General features: G+C 42.5%; 1 protein-coding gene across 6 annotated transcripts in view; it reads left to right on the top strand.

Annotated features, from left to right (window-relative positions):
• Nucleotides 1-4,195: 4,195 nt before the first annotated feature.
• LRRC7 (leucine rich repeat containing 7) overlaps nucleotides 4,196-20,493 on the top strand; it is a 215,861-nt gene continuing 199,563 nt past the window's right edge. For all 6 annotated transcript variants that reach the window (XM_067467827.1, XM_067467828.1, XM_067467825.1 and 3 more), the window contains exon 1: nucleotides 4,196-4,486. The gene's annotated coding sequence lies outside the window, so the exon portion shown is untranslated. The remainder of the gene's footprint in view (nucleotides 4,487-20,493) is intronic.

Genomic DNA, 20,493 nt, shown 5'->3' with positions numbered 1-20,493 from the left:
TCCCATGATGCTCCTTAAAGTTACTTACTTTACTTACTTAGGTGATCCCTCGTTTTCCGAGGATGATTGTCTTCCAGTGTTCTTGTGGGTCCGTATGTGGCTGTGGAGCCCTATTCTTGCTCTGCATCTTCTTCCGCAGTGAGGACATTGGTTTACAGGTGAAAGGCGGTCTCGGTCGGGGTTGGCTTGATGCGCCTTCCTCTTGGCACGCTTCTCCCTTTCACCCTCCATTCGTGCCTCTTCAAATTCTGCAGCACTGCTGGTCACAGCTGACCTCCAGGTGGAGCGGTCAAGGGCCAGGGCTTCCCAGTTCTCAGTGTCTATGCCAGAGTTTTTAAGGTTGGCTTTGAGCCCATCTTTAAATCTCTTTTCCTGTCCACCAACATTCCGTTTTCCATTCTTGAGTTCGGAGTAGAGGAACTGCTTTGGGAAACGGTGGTTGGGCATCCGGACAACGTGGTCAGTCCAGTGGAGTTGATGGCAGAGGACCATCGATTCAATGCTGGTGGTCTTTGTTTCTTCCAGCACACTGACGTTTGTCCGCCTATCTTCCCAAGAGATTTGCAGGATTTTTCGGAGGCAGCTCAGATGGAACCATTCCAGGAGTTGCATGTGAAGTCTATAGACAAGTCCACGTCTCACAGGCATATAGCAGGGTTGGGAGGACAATATCTCTATAAACAAGCACCTTGGTATCCCTACAGATGTCCTGGTCCTCAAACACTCTCTACTTCATCTGGAAAAATGCTGTACTTGCATTGTATTTCGGTGTCAATGTTGACTTTGGTGGAGAGGTACCTGCCAAGGTAGCGGAAATGATCAACATTTTCTAATGTTACACCATTAAGCTGTATCACTGGCATTGGAGAGGGGTTGGCTGATGTCTGCTGGAACAGCACCTTGGCTCCTTAAAGTAATCCACTTAAGTGGCTGGGGGGGGGGGGGGGCTGAGGCTGTTAGGAATGGTGGGAGTTGAAGTCCAAAACACCTGGAGGGTCCAAGCTTGCTCATGTCTGATGTAAATGCACCCCAGGAACTCAGGGCATTTGATGGTTATCAGCCAGAATCTCTGGGCTTTATGGAGCTCTCCATGGTGCTGAAATAATGTTGCCTAGGTGTCAGCTCCTCGGAAGGATGCTTTAAAATTCAGACTAAAACCCAGAGCAAATCCATTGATATTGCACACACTCACACAACAGCATTTGTTTTTATGAGACAGGGCTGAGAAACTGGAAAGAGAGGACTTATATTGCATTTACTCAGACTTCCATCAGGGTCTAATAATGGGACTGGTTGCATAAATGTGTTGCCTTGATTGGCTACCTTAAATCAGACTGCAGTCATTTGCACACTTGAATTTTGAATGCTTTCAAGCTTCCCATGTATATAGAGTAGGTGCAAACTTCAACCCTCTGGGTGTTTTGGACTTCAACTCCCACAATTCCTAACAGCCTCAGGCCCCTTCCTTTTCCCCCTCAGCCACTTAAGTGGAAAGGAAAGAAAAGAAGGGGTCTGGGGCTGTTAGGAATGGTGTGAGTTGAAGTCCAAAACACCTGGAGGGCCCAAGTTTACCTATACCTGTTTTAGAGATTTCCAAGTCCCATCATACACAATGGTGTCCCTTAAATAAAACAGCCAAATTAAGCTTTGCTTTTTGGATTTTTAAAGCCTGGATGGTGGATTTGTGGATATAAAATCCATGGATATGGGGGGAGGAGAAGTGTCCTCTGAAGACATAATATGCTAATACGTGGGGATGATGACAGAAAGCATGAAATCCTTCCAGAGTTCCTCTGAACTCCAGCATTCCTAACTGCCTGTATTTTCATGGAACTGAAGGACTGTAGAATCCCATTGGACGAGTACAGTATATGTCAAAAGCTTTCATGGCTGGAAGCACTGGGTTGTTGTAGGTTTTTCAGGCTGTACAACCATGTTCTAGAAGCATTTTCTCCTGATGTTTTACCTGCATCTGTGGCAAGCATCCTCAGAGGTTGTGAGACCTGTTGGAAACTAGGAAAATTGGGTTTATATATCTGTGGAAAGTACGTGGTGGAAGACAGAACTCTTGTCTGTTGGAGCTAGGTGTGAATGTTTCAATTGGCCACCTTGATTAGCATTTGATGGCGTGGCAGTTTCAAGGTGTGGCTTCTTAGTGCCTGGGGGAATTCCTTGTTGAGAGGTGATTAGCTGTCCCTGATTTATTTTTCTCTGGAGCTCTCCTGTGTTTGAGTTTTGTTTTTGTGTTTGCTTCTAGAACACGGCTGTACAGCCCAAAAAACCTACAACAACCCAGAGTACAGTATAGTCCCCATGCTTTTTATATGTGGGCTTTTTTTCATGTCAGGAGCGACTTGAGAAACTGCAAATCTCTTCTGGTGTGAGAGAATTGGTCGTCTGCAAGGACTTGCCTAGCAGACGCCGGTGTTTGTTGTTTGTGTGGGCTGAATGGGGAGCCCTACCTCTGTACTGGGGTATCTATCAGGCTATGACAGCGGGGGGGGGGGGGGGGGGGTCGCTAAAGACCATCAGAAAACACAGTATTTTCTGTTGGTCGTGGGGGGGGGGGGGGTTCTGTATGGGAATTTTGACCCAATTCCATCATTGGTGGGATTCAGAATGTGGTTTAGTAGTTCAGTGGGGTTTGTGTTTGCCTTCTCTAAGACTAAGAGAATGTGATTTATCTAAGGCAGCATTTCTCAACCCCTGGGGGGGGGGGGGTGCGCAAGGGGTGTCAGAGGAGTCGCCAAAGAACATAAGAAAACACAGTATTTTCTGTTGGTCATGGGGGGCAGGGTTGTGTATGACAAGTTTGGCCCAATTCTATCATTGGTGGGGTTCAGAAAGCTCTTTGATTGTAGGTGAACTATAAATCCCAGCAACGACAACTACCAATGTCCAAGTCTATTTTCCCCAAACTCCATCAGTGTCCACATTTGGGCATATTGAGTATCTGTGCCAAGTTTGGTCCAGATCCATCATTGTTTGAGTCCACAGTGGTCTCTGGATGTAGGTGAACTACAACTCCAAAACTCAAGGTCCAGCAGACCCTTCCAATATTTTCTGTTTGTCATGGGAGTTCTGTGTGTCAAGTCTGGTTCAAATCCATCGTTGGGGGAGTTCGGAATGCTCTTTGATTGTAGGTGAACTATAAATCCAAGGAACTACAACTCGTAAATGACAAAATTAAACCCCTCCCCCAACCCTACCAGTATTCAAATATGGGCGTATCGGATATTTGTGCCTAGTTTGATCCAGTGAATGAAAATACTTCCTGCATAGCAGATATTTGTATTATGATTCATAACAGTAGCAAAATAATAAATAATAATAATAATAATAATAAAATTACAGTTGTAAAGTAGCAACGAAAATAATTTTATGATTGTGGGGTCACCACAACAAGAGGAACTGTATGAAGGGGTTTTAGGAAGGTTGAGAAACACCGGGCTATGAGATAGCTTGGGTGGCAGCGCGCGGTGAGGAAGGGAAGGGGGGGGGGCGCGAGCGAGAGAGAAAGAGCGAGCCGAGGGCGCCTGCGCAAGAATGGGCGGAGCAAGGGGCGTGCGCTCTGCCCGGGGATCGTGGTGGCCACGTGCGGAGGACCGCGAGGGAGGGAGGGAGAGAGAGGCACTCGGAGTGGGCGGGGCTTTGAGCCCCTCGTCGCCACGCCCCCTCCATGCCTCCTTTTTGACAGAACAGAGAGAGAAAAGGAGGGGAAGGCGGGAGGAGGAAAATGAGAGGAGAGAACAGCTTGGGGAAAAAGATGGTAGAGGTGGGGTGTCGCTGCTGCTTCTCTTCAGTCCTCCCTATTACGTTGTGGCTTGGATTCAGTCAGAGGAGCCGCCTCTCACACCTCCTGCGGGGAAAGGGATGCCCGTGTTGCCTCTCCTTGGTCGGGCTCTGAGGGGACTCTGCTGAGCGAGACAGAAGCAGCAGGGAGTGGGACCCTCCTGGCTTCCTTTTCCCGCCCTTTTGTCTTCTTCCTTGACTCCCACACTGCAACCACTACACCTGTGAAGGCAGAATAAAAGGACGGAGCTTCCAGCACCTTTTCCCGCTTGAGTCCAAGCAGAGAGGTTGTGAGGAAGAGGAGGAGGAGGAGGAAAGGGGGAGGAGCCCAGGAGCCCCCTCCTCCCCTCCCTCCCTCCCTCCCTCTTTTTCCCGCCCCCTCCTCTCCTCCCTCCCTCCCTCCCCACCCAGCCCCGCGCTCCCGAGTGGAGTCTCGCTCCTGCGAATGCGCTGGGGAGGGGGCGGCTCGGCAGCAGCAGCAGCGTGTGTCCCCCTCCCTCCCTCTTCCTTTTCCTCCTCGTGTCCGTTTCCAAGGCTGCGGCGACAGGAGCCGGAGAAGCCCCTCTTCCTTCCTTCCTTCCTTCCTTTCTTCCTCATTCCGGCCCCTAAAGGATTTACTGGATGAAGAAAAGCTCGCGCGTGGGGTGGTCGGCGCGGGGCTCTGGCACAAGGCGAAGAGGCTTCAGCTGACGAGGTACCTGCCCGCCCGCCTTTGGAAGAGAGAGGCAGGGAGGGGCACCTGGAAAAGGGGGGGGGGGGGTATTCCGCAGCGTCGGGAGAGGAGGGAGGGGGTCGCCGTGCCTTCCTTTCCCCACGCTTTTCTTTTTCTAACCAAGCCCCTTCCCTCCAAATGTTGCCTGTCGGTCCCTATGCCGGGCTGCGTCCTTTTCCTGGGGAAGGGGCGTGGGAGGAGGAGGAGGAGGCCTCTTCCCCGGCCCAGGACGGGCTCTTTTGGGGCACCCTCCCCCCTCCCCACGTCTTCTCTTGGTGGTGGGTGGGTTGCGGCAAGGGGGGCGGGCACCCCGGGGTGCTGATGCTACTGCTCGTGGTGGTAACTAGAGGAGATGCGGTGGTTGCTAAGGGAAGAAAGCCTCGCTGCAAAGGAGGAGGAGGAGAAGGAGGGGAGGGGAGGGGGGAAAGGGTGTGTGTATGTGTGTGGGGGGGATATGCCACCTTCCTCACCTCTTCGCCCCCTCCTCTGGAAAGACGTGCGGATTCCAAGGGGGAGTGCCCACCTGGCCCTTGGGCAACCAGTGGGCCATTCTCCCTTGGTTGGGAGGCATGATGATCCAAGACAGAGGAAGGGTGGGCGAGCAGAGGGGGCTGCTGGGCACATCCATTTCTCCCTCCACCCCCCTTTCTCTCTCTCTTTCTTATCTCCTGCCACTGCGGAGGGAAAGACAGAGACGGGCTGCCTGCTATTGCCACGGCGGCTTCTTCTCTTTTTCCTCCTCCTCCTCTTCATCCTTTCTCCCATTATGGACCATGCTGGGCCCAATCTGGTTCCAGAGGGAGACTCTAGGAAGGTGTGCCCTGGATGGAGTTCGGGTCTCGCCTGTGGAGCTCTCATGAGAAGAGCCCGAGCCACCCCTTTGCCTTCTTCCTTCCCTCACCTGAAGGCTCTTCTTTGGAGCACTACTGATGGTCGGATTCAGAAAGAGGGAAGGAAAGATTCAAAGGGAAGCGAAGAGGCCTCCGGTGGCACCATGCCTTAAACCCTTGTGCCAGCAGGACTGAAGACCAACAGGTCAGCAGTTCAAGTCTGGGGAGAGCAGGTGAGCTTCAGCTGTCAGCTCCAGCTCCCCCTGTAAAGACATGAGAGCAGCCTCCCACAGGGATGGTAAAATACCAAACATCCGAGCACCCCCTGGGCAATGTCCTTGCAGATGCTTCATTCTCTCACATCAGAAGCAACTTGCAGTTTCTCAAGTCACTCCTAACACATGAAAAAAAAAGATGGCTTCTCTTCTCGTCTGCTTTGGACTATTTCAATGAGGGAATAAAGCAGTGGAAACAGAAAATGAACAAATTCTGGTTACCAGTATTTTAAAAATGCTAAAATTAGGACAGTAAATAAAGAACAACACTTTGAAAACAAGAGAATTCCAGTCATGAAGCAATCAGGGCCAGTTAATACCTCCCAGCAAAGGATTTCCCCTAGGCAGGAAGCAGCCAGGTCTTGAAGCTGCAAGGCTTTGGAATGCTAATCAAGGTGATTAATTGCAACAGTCACCCTTGCCTCCAACAAACAAGAGTTCTTTCTCCCACCCTGGACCTTCCACAGATATATAAACCTCCCTTTCTTAGTTTCCAACCTCTGAGGATGTCTGTCATAGACATGGGCAAAACGTCAGGAGAGAATGCTTCTGCAACATGGTCATACAGCCTGGAAAACTCACAGCAACCCAGTGGAAACAGACTCCATCCTCCCTGCCACTCTGTTCACAGCCAAGCAAATGAGAAGCAGAGGCTTTGCCCGTTGCAGGCTGGATCCTTCCTCCTTGCACCGCTTCCTTCCCTTTGCCTGCTTTCGGCAGCATGGCAGGAAGGACCGGGCAAGTGACAGATGGAAAGAGCCCTTTCACCTGTGCTTTCTCTGCCTCTCTGTGGGGGGCTCTGCCCCTCCCTTCCTATGATCTCTCTTTGTGTTAATATCTTAGATTATAAATCCAGAAGATGGGGCAGTCGGTTGCGCCTCGCACGAACTGCTGCCGCTTTCTGCCACTTTGCACACCAGGGCCACTCCCCTGTGCTGTGCCACCCAGGTGGCTTTTCCCTTTAGGAAGCACCATGAGGCCCAATCCCCCTTTTCATATTACACTGGCCTATTTTTCTTGATGATCATTGTGTCAATATTATGCAGGTAGAAGACTGATAGGAAGCAGGCATGTTCCCAAGGTCTCCCTGTATCTTTCCAGCTTTGCGCAGCTGGGACCAATACCTATTGCTTCTTCACATCTGCAGAGAGAACAAGTGAGAGCATGAAGACTTTGGTCCTTGCACATGCAAAATACTATTTCCTTGCACTCCATCCTTTCAGCTATTTTAGTGATGGAGAGAGATACAGCACTATATCTGAAGGAAAAGGCAAGGAATTGAGGAGATGCACTTCTTTCTGGGCAGTGCCATAGGGCCCAATATCTCCCAGGGCCCTTCCTCACAGCTCTATATCCCAGAATATCAAGGCAGAAAATCTCACAATATCTGGTTTGAACTGGAATATATGGCAGTGTGAACTCAGATAACCCAGTTCAAAGCAAATATTGTGGGATTTTCTGCTTTGATATTCTGGGATATAGGGCTGTGTGGAAAGGCACCTAGCCGAGAGAGGAGCAAGTGAACAGAGGCTGGACCGCCTTTCCTTGGTTCACACATGCTCTTGTGGCTAGTCCTTCTTGCTCTCCTCCAGAGCCTTGTGCCCAAAGAGAGACAGATCAATGGGTCTTTCTCGGGCCCCTTCCACACAACTGAATAAAATCCAACATTATCTGCTTTGAACTGGGATATATGGCAGTGTGGACTTGGATAACCCAGTTCAAAGCCAATATTGTGGGATTTTCTGCCGTGGTATTTTGGGCTATATGGCTGTGTCGAAGGGTCCTCAGAAGGTTTTGACGTTTACTCCACAGTACTGACTCCTGATGACTTCCTAGATATGGCAAAACTAGATTGACCTCAATATTGAGATATCAAGATCTGCAGGAATGAGATTAATCAACAAATAATAGAGAGTACAGAGTTAGGTTGTTGCCTCCAAGCGTATTGGGAAAAGGTGTGAAAAAAAGAAAAACCACTCAGTTTAGGGACATTAAACGGCTTGATCTTGTAGTTACAGGTGCTTGCAGTGTATGTGCACATATACCAACATACATGGGCTTGGGTTGCTGTTAGTTTTCCGGGCTGTATGGCCATGTTCCAGAGACATTCTCTCCTGATGTGTCACCTACATCTATGGCAGACATTCTCAGAGGTTGTGAGGTCACACAACCATAGATATGGGTATGGAGAGAATGCTTGTGGAACATGGCCATACAGCCTGGAAAACTCAAAGCAACTTAGTGATTCTGGCCATGAAAGCCTTTGACACATCCATGGGCTTGCTCCTATGCTTCCATTGCCTGCAGATAAGAACACAGTTGGGGATTGCTGATGTTAACATTTCAGAAAAAGAGTGAAGTGGTATGTAACTCTGATGTAAAAGAATAGGAGGGCCGATAACAGACTGCCCCCAGTGTAATTGCTCAGCAATGAGGTGTGGGTATCACAGTATTCTTTTTTGTTTTTGTTGTTTAAAAGAGAACCCAAATTGGTGTTTTATTTTATAGCTCTTCCCACACACATACACCTTGTATTGCGGCTGTTAAGAAACATGAGAATGTCATGAAATATATATTCATGATCTTATAAGTGTAGTGAGAAACAGTCTCCTATTTCAGCCCACCATTGTCAACTCTGTTTCTCAACCATCCCTTCTCCAATGGTATGTAACTGTAATGTAAGAATGTAATGTAAGAATGGTTTGCCCTTCAGATGCAGGGAATCTGTGAAAGAGAGATGTGTGACCCAACCTTGCAGTTGTTTCAGAGCCATCCCAGTGTTACAGTGAATTCATGCGAGAAATAATTTTGGCCTATCACAGACTACCTGTATCTACCTTCCTTTTAATGATTCTTCATCTGAAGTATGGAGATTGTTTTCATGACATCATACAGAAGGTGGTAAATCTGAAAGCTGGAAGTTATAGCAAAACATCAGTGTGGAAAGCTCTTGTTCAGGATTCCTGGTAACCTTGCTCCTTCCCAACTTGGGCCCCTTCCACGCAACTGAATTAAATCCCACATTATCTGCTTTGGCCTGGAATATATGGCAGTGTGGACTCAGAGATCCCAGTTCAAATAAGTTATTGTGGGAATTTCTGCTTCAATATTCTGGGTTAAATGGCTGTGTGGGAGGGCCCTTGGTTAACTGTAATGATTCTCAAATTTTGTCCTCCAGGTGTTTGCAGTTTCAGTTCAGTACTTGATGCTTGGCCAAGCTGATTGTGGCTTTGGGATACTGAAGCCCCCAACTGACTTGACAGTCAACATCCCATATCTTTTGAGCATACATGGGGCCCTTCCACACAGCCATATAATCCAGAATACCAAGGCAATCCACAATATCTGCTTTAAGTGGGATTATCTGAGTCCACACTGCCGTATAATCCAGTTCAATGTGTGGAAGGGGCCATAGTCTTCAGTGGGAGGTTCTGGATATCTCTCACAGTATTGTCCCATAGTGGATAGTGTGGTAATAAAACAGCTGTTATTTCTACAAACCTTGGTGTCCAGCCAGGGCTGCTGAGGCATTGGGTGGTGCTGTTCTGTTCCTTGTACTTTTGGAGTAGATCGAATGGTTCTCCTTTTTTAAAGTGAGCGAGAGAGAAAAAGTGTCACTTTTCTTGATTAACTAAAATTTAAATCAATGTATCTTACAAAGACTGGAAGTTATAATGTCTATTGTAGAAAAATCTACAAATAGGATATTTTTGTTTCTAGTTAAAGCTTACAAAGGCCTTGCATTGGACCAGTGTGAATTCCCAATAATTTTAATATCTCTAGAAATATATAAGTGGGCTGCAATGGAGCAGCAGGTTAAATCACTAAGCTGAAGAACTTGTTGATTGGAAGGTTGATGGTTCAAATCCATGGGATGTGGTGAGCTCCCAGACCTGCTTTCTGCCAAGCTAGAAGTTTGAAAACATGCAAATATGAGTAGATCAATAGGTACCATTTTGGCGGGAAGATAACGGCGCTCCGTGCAGTCATGCTGGCCACATGACCTAGGAGGTGTCTATGAACAACGTCAGCTCTTTGGCTTGGAAATGGAGGTGTGCACTACCTTCCAGAGTCAGACTCGACTAGACTTAATGTCAAGGGGAAACCTTTACCTTTAGACATATATAAAACTATATCCAGTATATTTGAATTGAAATCATGCTTTCTAGTTGTACTTATTCTTCAGCAAATAATTAATTTTCCAATTTTCCTAGAAATTTAACTGTTTTCATCATTGTCCAGAAAGATAGGAAAACCTTCTATGTAATGTTTTGCAGCCATGGGAAGGAGTAATTATTTCACCATTAGATATAGATAGCTCTAGACTTGAGTTTCTAGATGAAAGTCTTCCTTGCAAGCAACTTGTATAAGAAAAACATGTTGCCATTGGAAAGCCATGGGCGTTGTGGTTACACAAAGGTAGTGAGGTTACCTTAATTTGATCACAAGGTGTACACTTGGTATGTATAGCCTCTGTCAATAATAGAACTTTGTATTTATCATGTCAGAAGCGAATTGAGAATACAGTTGTAATGTATAGAAAATCACCAGCAAATTAAAAACTTGGCATTAAACTAAATTTTCTTTGACCAGAAGCTGGTCACTTTGAATGCCTCTGGTGTCACTGTAAGAAGGTCCTCCATTGTGCATGTGGCAGGGCTCAGACTGCATTGTAGTAAGTGGTCTATGGTTTGCTCTTCTCCACACTCACATATTGTAGCCTCATTTTTTAAGTTTAGCTCTGTGTATTTTAATGATAGCACTCTGTGTATTTTAATGATTTTTATTAGATTCCAGCTTCTCTTTCCCCTCTCTTTCAACAGAGTCCAGCTTAGGAATTTGGACCAGAACTTTATGTGGCCCATCACCATAAGTTGCTTTCTTGCAACTGCGGCCATCACAGAAGGTCTCTGACACACATGTCCCTTTTTGAGTTTAGAGGACCTGGTTTCTGAGTTATGCCTGATGAGATTTTAATTAGCTTTTCCTGTGCTGTAAGAATGAGGCAGGTTGATATCTCTGTGGATGTGTCTCTTCCTGGCCCACTTAGAAATAGTATATCCTCTATAAAGCCTAAGTTCCTGATAAGAGGAAGATAAATATATTCTTACCATAGGTATTTATAATGTTGTCACCATGGTAACATTTTCATGCTTTGTACTTGGCCTCTGACATTTTCACCTAAAGAGAGCTCAGCACAGATTTCTATTCTTATTTCTCTCAGGGTGTTAGTGGGCAGTTAGAAAGCAAAGAAGGTTGAAATTTGAATAACAGCAATTACATTTAATATGTTCCTGTTAGTGTTACATGCACACACATACACACAAATCAGTAACTTGTGCTGACAAGTTATGTGGGTGTCTGTTCTATGCATCAGTTTATTCTAGTATTCAACAAAAGGTGCAGACTTACCATGGCAACCTCCACATTTCTTCATCAAATGTGGCAGTGCGTATGTGCCAGAAAAAAAGTAGCACCTCCTTAAAGAAATCATAACAGTGCAATTTGTAATCCAGAAAGATAACCCAGTTGTACGGAATATGTATTCTTACTGGAATCAAATGTGGGTATATGGATAGGTCACTAGGAGATTGGCCTATTTTTCCCCGCTCCCCAAATATTGTAGATTTTAGATAAGATTGATTTTTCACTGCTTTTTTAAAAAAGGATGCTAGCACATTAGAGAAAATCATGCTTTTAACAATGAGATTCCTTTCCATCCAAAGTTGAATGAGAATTCAAGTCATCTTGTAGTTTTTTTGGAAAATCAAACATATATGCCAAGAAGCTATCTGTATATCATATTTCTTGTAAAATAATATTAACTAATTTGTAAACATTTGCTCACCCGATGTTTGCAAATATATTTTATAAAAAGTATATATAAAAATATATTTTATAAAAAATCATGATAGTAATGATTACTGACAAATATAAAAATTCCAAACACTGAATTACAGGCTTATAGTATAAGTATTCTGTATTAATAAGAATTAAGTGTTGTATTTTTATTGTATAGCAGGCACTAAGAGTTCTGGTACAGCAGGCATTAAGGCATTGGACACTAAGAGTTCTGGTACAGCAGGCATGGGCAAACGTCAGCCCATCACAATTCCTAACAGCTGGTAGGTTGTTAGGAATTGTGGGAATTGAAGTCCAAAACACCCAGAGGGCTGAAGTTTGCCCATGCTTGCTGTACCAGAACTCTTAGTGTCCAATTATGAAGCAGTATCTCTTTTAAAAAAGTAAGGGTTTCCCCTGACATTATGTCTAGTCATGTCCGACCCTACAGGGTGGTGCTCATTTCCATTTCTAAGCCAAAGAGCTGGTGTTGTTTGTAGAAACCTCCAAGGTCATGTGGCCAACATGACTGCATGGAGTGTCGTTACCTTCCCATAGAAGCGGTACCTATTGATCTACTCATATTTGCATGTTTTTGAAATGCTAGGTTGGCAGAAGTTGGGCCTAACAGCAAGACCTCACCCCACTCCCTGGATTTGAAACACCAACCTTTTGGTCAGCAAGTTCAGCAGCTCAGCTGATATTAATGAAAATGCCACATAATGGCAGAACGCTTAACCTAAATGTTTTCCAATAGGAGAGAGGTTTCTGCATATTTTTCTTCCATTAAAATATGTGGAACTCAAATAACTTATTTATTAGTGGTCACTGTGAATTATGCTTGGCGAATTTGGGGTTTTAATACACACACACACACACATTTCTTATATAGTGTATGGGTGAAACAGTTATAATATGAGACAGGTCTGTTATATGGAAACATACTGTATTATATTAATTGGAAGTATTTCTTATGTACCTAATTCCTTGATGATTTGCCATTCTTAAGATTTTAGAACTGTTATAGCTTTCAACTTTTATTCCATTGGTAAGAAGAAATTAACTTAACCAGTTGTTACCTTGTGATGTTTCAACTGTTTTGCAATCATAAGAATATATAATCCATAAGTTCTGTTGCTGTATGCCTTCCAGCTGTTTATGACTTTTGGTGACACTATGAAAATTATCATAGAGTTTTTGTGGTAGAATTTGTTTAGAGGAGGGTTTGCCTTTGCCTTCCTCTGAGACTGAGAGAGTGTGACTTGGCCCCCTCCATTGTGTCTATCACCTGAAATGTCATACATGAGAAAGTTGTTCTGTTGCATGAGAGGTTTCAGTTGAAAATGAGATCAGTAAAAATTTGGCAGAGGAAGATTGAGAAAGCTGCAACCCACTCTATATGCTAAAGCTCCCAAACCATCAGAGTGGCTTTTGGGAGACATTGTAAGAAGGAGATATAAGACTTTTGCTCGTATGAGTCTGGATATAACTCTGTGAAAACGACACCTCATAACATCAGAGCACATAATGCACATTCTCCCTTATAATTTTAAAATGGTGATTTCCCTAACTTTCATTGCTTTCACATATTCAGTAATCTATATGTTTGGAACAGACAACCACTTAATGGGGGTTGAAAAGTTTCAGTGCTATAAGAAGAGGAAGAAGAAGCTTCCAACAGTGTTTGCTAATTTTACTGAAGAGATAGAATCATAGAATCATAGAGTTGGAAGAGAACTCATGGGCCATCCAGTCCAACCCCATTCTGCCAAGAAGCAGGAATATTGCATTCAAAGCACCCCTGACAGATGGCCACCTAGCCTCTGTTTAAAAACCTCCAAAGAAGGAGCTTCCACCACACTCCGGGGCAGAGAGTTCCACTGCTGAAGAGCTCTCACAGTCAGGAAGTTCTTCCTCATGTTCAGGTGGAATCTCCTGTGGTTGTCATAGAGTTGGAAGAGTTGGAAGAGATCTCATGGGCTATATAGATTACTGAAGATGTAGGATGCTAAGTAAAACGAGATGTAAGGAAAACTTTTGTGGTTTTTCTTAAATTTTTGTTTATTTTGTATAATACCTGAGCATCTCTGCAATCCATAGTCAATGTAAATATGGGCTTTTTCCAAGTGTCTTCAGACTGGAATTTGCTTAATTAGTTGGCAAAAGAAAATTCACCAATTTACATTGCCATCCTTTCTGTGCCTGTTTCTAAACAGGCACAGAAAGGATGTAAAGCTTTCTGGGGGCCTGTCTATACTGGCCTATACGCTCACTGGACCAGAAGTTGCTCTTGAACATTCAGGTAACACCCAGGGACTTCTAGTCCACAATGCAGGGCAAAATCAGGCAACCCAGTTTACCTTGCATGAAGAGAAATCAGGAAATGCTCCAGTTTTGTTGAAACTTTGTAGTAGCCTCGTACTTTGAGGTTAGTGTGGGCAGTTGGACTTATTCTGATCCAAACTGGCCCTCTGACCACATGGCCTAGTGTCACCATTCCCTTTTCCCTGACCACCAGGAATTGGGTATGAATCAGGCCCATGCTGCCAACCTTCTCTCTATCGAAGAGCTTTGGAGGGCTCCTGGCCATCACCAGGAACATTTGCTGAGATAAGCAAAAATGCCCCTGGATCCAAGGAAAAAGGAAGGGGGATCTCTAAGCAGTGACAGCAGACTGTCAAGGTAAGGTGACAGTCTAGTGGGGTTGAACTGGTTTTGGGCCACCTAGATGGTCTAAATTCCACCTCACCACCACTGTGGAATAGAGGCAGGCAGTGGAGCCACCTCCAGAGTTGGCCCAAAGTGCTGATTAAATGGCTCAGGTAGATGAGCTTTGAATTGAGGAGGATTTGATTCCAGAAAACAGTGTATAAGGCTTCTATGTAAAACAAAAAATGTGAAAATGCCATCTATCAATAAAAGGTATAGCAGTTTAAGCCTGCTATACTTGTATTTTTGTTTATAGGAGTCCACAAATACTGATGCAGGAATTGACAGATCTACCTATTTTCCTTTCTTGTGTATTCAAATTTTATAACTTTTGGGAAATTCTGATAAAGAAAGAGCTCAAAGGAAATTCCTGCTCAAACTTTTGGAGATTGTACACTTTTAATGCATTTTTCATTTTTGTAAATTCCATTTTTAAAAAATGAGGTGAAACAAAAATTTTCACTCATTCTTAATATAGTAGAGGAACTTGCAGAGCAGATTTGATCCTCAGATATTTAATATGTGTTGCTTTAATTTGGTGGTGGAGGTGGTTGCATGCCTTTAAGTTGTTTCTTATGTTGATCCTAAAATGAACCTATGGCATTACACGTTTTCTTGACAATATTTGTTCTGAGGGGGTTTGCCTTCCTCTGTGGCTTCTCTAAGGTCACCCAGTGGGTTTCCATAGTTTTGCAGGAATTTGAACTCCCCCCCCCCCGTGACCTAATTTAACACCCAAACCACTATACCATGGCAGTTTTCAGATGTAATTTGGAGGAGATATTTCAAGTTTATTAGTCCTTCTTTATACATAATGTCATTTGGGATATATTAGCAACAATATTTAGGTCTGAACATGTTACGAAGTAATAACAGAGACAGAGGTATTTACCCTAAATAATTTATTGGGCATTATGAAAGGTCCCAATCAGAGCTTAGAAAACATATTGAAGAGGGGGGATTACAGGGCCTGGCATCATCCAGCTGGCATGGACATAAATTGTGCTGCCTGGGTGATTCTGAAGATTGCAATTGAAATGGTTTTTAAAAGCTCTATTCAAGATCCTTGTTTTTTATTGAATTTGGTTGTGGGAACTAGACTGATGATAAGAAAATTCTAAAGAGTATTGACCAACTGCTAGTAGAAGAAATACAGGGGGAAATATATCTAGAACACATTATTAAGGCAAGGTAATATTTAAAAATATTATTTTAAAAAAATATTGGGGAGATGTATTTTATTCTGGATGGATCAAGAGTCATGGTATTATATCTACAAATACTACAGATGTAATCAGATGGTTTTACTTTGCATAATCATCTGCTAATCCATCAAAAGCAATAGACTATGGGAAATTAACAAACCATAAGTGGGCAATATTTCAAAGCAAAGTGTATATATGCATTCATTAGTAACACTGGACATATGGCACACTTTTACTATTTTCAGGATTGCAACTACTGTAGATTTTAATTCTGTTGAACATTTCTGCAAGATAAAATTATATGTAATGGGTGGTTAGTGCCTGCCATGTAGACTAACAACAGTTTAAGTGGGAAAGTATATTGATCCAAAAAGCAATTATATTTTCTTTGAAACCATAACAATTCATTGTATATTTATTTAGGGAGCTTTTAAAGTATATGCTTTTTAAAAATTCAGATAAAATTATACCAAAATACATTGAAAGTAACCTTAAATATTGTGTGGTAAAATTTGGGATGCTGAGTGTCAATTTGCAAGAAAATGGCAGAATATCAATGGAAGAGAAGTAAGGACATTCACTTGCTCATTTTATTGCAGACCATTGCAACAATCAGTAAAATGGGCTCCAGTTGATAAAACTTTCAAAATACTATTGCACTATTTCATAAATTGCCTTAGATATGGGTTTTTTAATGAACAGGCTGGTTGCCCTTTGTTCATTTCAGTGTGAAAGACCAAGATTATCAATTATTCTATTGATACAACTGCTCTAGCTCACTTACTGGTTTGAGATCAAATGTTGAAAGAAAAGAAAGTGTAATTTGCTTCATCTTCAGTTATTTCCGATTATTTCCGGAATAACCATAAAGCCCTATCCCCAGTTGAAAGGATGAAAGGGTCTTTCTAGCAATTTAGATCTTGCAGGTGATTTTATGGTATACTTCTCCCGAACATTACCTCTGAGTTGTGTTGGATTGCTCTATCCACCACTGCAACTCTATCATATGCTGAACTGGGAATGTGATATGTTGTTTGATCATATCTGTGGTTTCACACAACCACAGTCCAGTCAGGAGTATATCTCTCATAGATATGGCAGTCGTATTGTATATTCTTGGAATCTACTAGAAATGCATATCAGGCTGTTAATGCACATGGTGGAAATGCACTTTGGATACAGAACATATCTGCTAATCTGCAATAAACTTTACATAACTGTCATTACAGCTTCACTAGTGTACATGTATAAATGTCCATTGATTACTTATACATTCTTATACATTTATAATTCATTTGTTCATCTATTCTTTCATTTAATTTTTATGCCACCATTTTTGGAACGGCTCAAACATGTTCAGAAATGGGGGCCTATTTTTGGAACTGCTCTAAGGTCCCCACAATCTTAATTCAGCTCTGTTCAAATTCATCCATTTGCATGCGTGAGTCAGCTTTCTCAATTTGAAGCAAGTGAGTCTGTCTGCTTATGCTGTGGCTCCATGAGGATGTTGACTTATTAATGATTGGTATTTGTTTACATATAAGTAGAAGTATCCCCCTCCTCTCCCTTGTTTACAGCAATTAAAAAATATGACTTTTCTTCATAGCAATAATGGCAAAAGATCCTATGATGTGTCTTGTGAAGCTATAACACCCATCATTGCTACCCAGTGTAACTGATGATTTTGGTTGATAGGAGGTGCATTAATGTTGTCTGGAAGATGGCGGGTTCTCTCCATCTGCTATCAAGATCTCCTAGGAAAGCTAAAAGAATTTTGTAAAGTTGTCCATTAGAAGTCATGTTCTTTGCACCAGCAGTGAATGTGGAGTTTAAAGAGTACAGTTAGCCTTGAGAGAAGATAAGAACTATCAAATATTTAGATGACATCCTGAGAATATAAGGAGAATGATTGTGTACTGTATGTATTGAGGAAAGGACATGAAACAGATGGTTTAAATTATGAATAAGAAGAGTCAGATCTGAGAGAAGGTCCATACTGTGAGAGTGATTCAGCAGTGAAAGTTATTTAAAGACATTTTTTTGTCTCTCTGTAGAGATGAATGCTAGGAGTGCTTTTGGTTATCACAGAAGTAGAGAACTTTTGAAAGTTTGGGAACATATTATGTCATCAGGATATATATTGTCTTCACAACTCTGGAAATGTACAGAAATTATGAAAACAAATCAGGAAATGGATTTGGGGGATTTTTTTGGAGGGGGGTCATCTTTAGAGCCCAGCAACCTGTTTAAATATCAATGGCCTTTACAATGGAAAACCCCTCACTTTTGTCATTTTTTTCTGGGTGGAAGGAGTAGCAACACAAATGACGACTGCATGACTAGGCATCATGTTTTAATAGTTTTACTGTATTTATATGTTTTTATCTGTTTTACTGTTTATATAATGTATATTGTATATTGTTGGATATGTGTCATTGAATTTTGTTAAACTGTAAGCCGCGCTGAATTCCCTTCAAGGTGAGAAAAGTGGGATAGAGATATAGTAAATTAACACAGGAAATTCAAGGGTACAAAAATTGACATTTTGGGTTATACTTTGCTCATCAATGGTTTATGATTTGGTGTGGTAGCTGGTTTCATTTGGATTTGTTATTCACACTGATGACGTGTTGCAAACAACAAAGTATAGAAACATTAAAGCATGGTAACATAATAGTGACAGGTATGATCCATGGAAATCTGTTTCTTATGCTGATTAAACTTACCCAGAAATCAGTGTGCCCAAAAATATGTGTCTTTTATACTGTGTATACTCCTGGTTCACAGAAGATGAATGGGTCTAACAGACTTGATACCTTTACATCTGGAAAAAATTCTTATTCATTCTGTATTTTTCTGACTACGTAGAAACCAAGTTTGTCTTGTTACTACCACACTCAGCACACATTGGTCTTAAGCGGTCACAGATGTCTTCTGGTCAAACTTATCTTGATATAAGCTAGCTTGCAAACTACTTAGCATTCACACTATTGGCAGCCACTTTGCTTTTTCCTCTTACTGTCATGCATATGAATGTATTTCCACCTAAGAATCCTTTAGCTGTTCTGGTATGCAATGGTGTGCTAATACTAATATAATACTAAACAGATCTGTGAAATCTGTATATACACTATTTGTGTATACATTTCTTTTTAACATGGTTTAAAGGCCAAAGACCTTGTTAGGATATGGATAATCACAAATGTCATGTGTCAGGATGAGGTATATTTTTGTCCATATAGACAGGCCCTTAGTTATTTTTCTTCATAGGCAGGGTGTGCATCCCACAAGAAATTTCCTTCATAACCTTGTTTCAAAGTGCTGCCTGGTTTTTTGGCAGCTGAACATTCACCAGGTTTAAGCCTTTTACTTTCTTTAAACCAGGTACAAGGATAACTTAGATTTTAAAGGAAGCAAAACCTCTGGTGTGCAGAACTGTTCCATTCTGCATTTCTTAAAGTGATTGTACCTGCATATTTATGAAATACATCATGATAATGCTTTGTCCTTCATTCGATTTTTTTCTACCTGACTTCTGTCGAATTCCTCTGTAACCAACATGACAAAGTGAGCAAACAATTTGTAGGAGAACAGAGAACTAACAAGTTGGGAGATTAAGGGAGTGAAGGGCAGGACAGAAGGACACTGAATTGAATTGATTCACAGTGTTGAGGAGCTTGGCTATAGTGAATGGAGGGGAAAGTGCCTTAACAGTGAAGATTGAGTATAGACTGCAAAAATTACAGAATTTAACAGAATAATTTCATATAGACTACCTTTGAATTGTCACAATAGGTCCTTCTCTTTTGTGAGGGTAAGGGTGCAGGACCTTTGTGAAACTGGAAAAACAATGAACAAAAAGTTCCTGTTTTGCTAACCTGAGAGAACACCTCTCTAGGAACCTCTAGATCAGTGGTTGCCAACTTTTTGTCATCAAGGTGTTTTGGACTTCAGCTTCCACTATTCCTAACAGCTGGTAAATTGGCAGAGATTTCTGGGAGTTGAAGTTCAAAACAACTGGAGGACCAAAGATTGGGAACCATTGCTCTAGATCCCGATCACACTATGGTCAATCCCTGTGGACTAAATCTAGGGATCTCTCCGTCATCCAGTACAACAGTATGTTGAACTGGTCTTCTTTTATTTCTCCTTTTGCTAATCTTGATTTATAGGTTAACCTTTCCAATGGCTCTATAGGCCATATCCTATTTAACCCTTTCTTATTGATAAATTCTCTAGTTTTTCCCCATAATCTGACTACTTCAAGACTTGCAGCACATAGCAAGAGTGAAATAAGATTTTTATTTACCAAATGTCATCCTTATTCTCACTTACGAATACAGATAGAAGTAAATACACGGAAAATACATGGAAGCTATTTATTAGATACATGTTCAAAAGTATTGGTGATTTTAAACCACCAAATAACCAAGAAAAATTATAGATGAACAATTCAAAAAAGCATACCACAAGAACTATATGTAATGGATAAAATTAGAGCAAATGGAAGAGAGCTGATAGAGCTGTATTTGTATAAAATGATGTGTATGATGACTCAAAGCCATGGTATTCCCTGTAGTAACCTCAGGATGTGAGAGTTGGACCTTAGGGAAGGCTGAGTGAAGGAAGATAGATGCTTTTGAGCTGTGGTGCTGGAGGAAAGTTCTGAGAGTACCTTGGACTGCGAGAAGATCCAACCAGTCCATCCTCCAGGAAATAAAGCCCGACTGCTCATTGGAGGGAAGGATACTAGAGACAAAGTTGAAGTACTTTGGCCACATCGTGAGGAGACAGCAAAGCCTAGAGAAGACAATTATGCTGGGGAAAGTGGAAGGTAAAAGGAAGAGGGGCTGACCAAGGGCAAGATGGATGGATGGCATCCTTGAAGTGACTGGACTGACCTTGAAGGAGCTGGGGGTGGTGACGGCCGACAGGGAGCTCTGGCGTGGGCTGGTCCATGAGGTCACGAAGAGTCGGAGACGACTTAACGAATGAACAACAACAACAACATGATGACTCAGGGTGTGGAGTACAGAATAGAGCCGAGAACAGTCAATATAACAATACAGTTGTATTGTATTTGATTTTTTTATGATAATTTTTTTTAAAAAACCCCCATAAAATTGTGT

This window comes from Anolis sagrei, chromosome 4, assembly GCF_037176765.1.
Source record: "Anolis sagrei isolate rAnoSag1 chromosome 4, rAnoSag1.mat, whole genome shotgun sequence".
NCBI classification, from domain to species: Eukaryota; Metazoa; Chordata; class Lepidosauria; order Squamata; family Dactyloidae; genus Anolis; species Anolis sagrei.
Note: the sequence above shows the minus strand (reverse complement) of the source record. Positions and strands in the feature narration are given on the sequence as shown.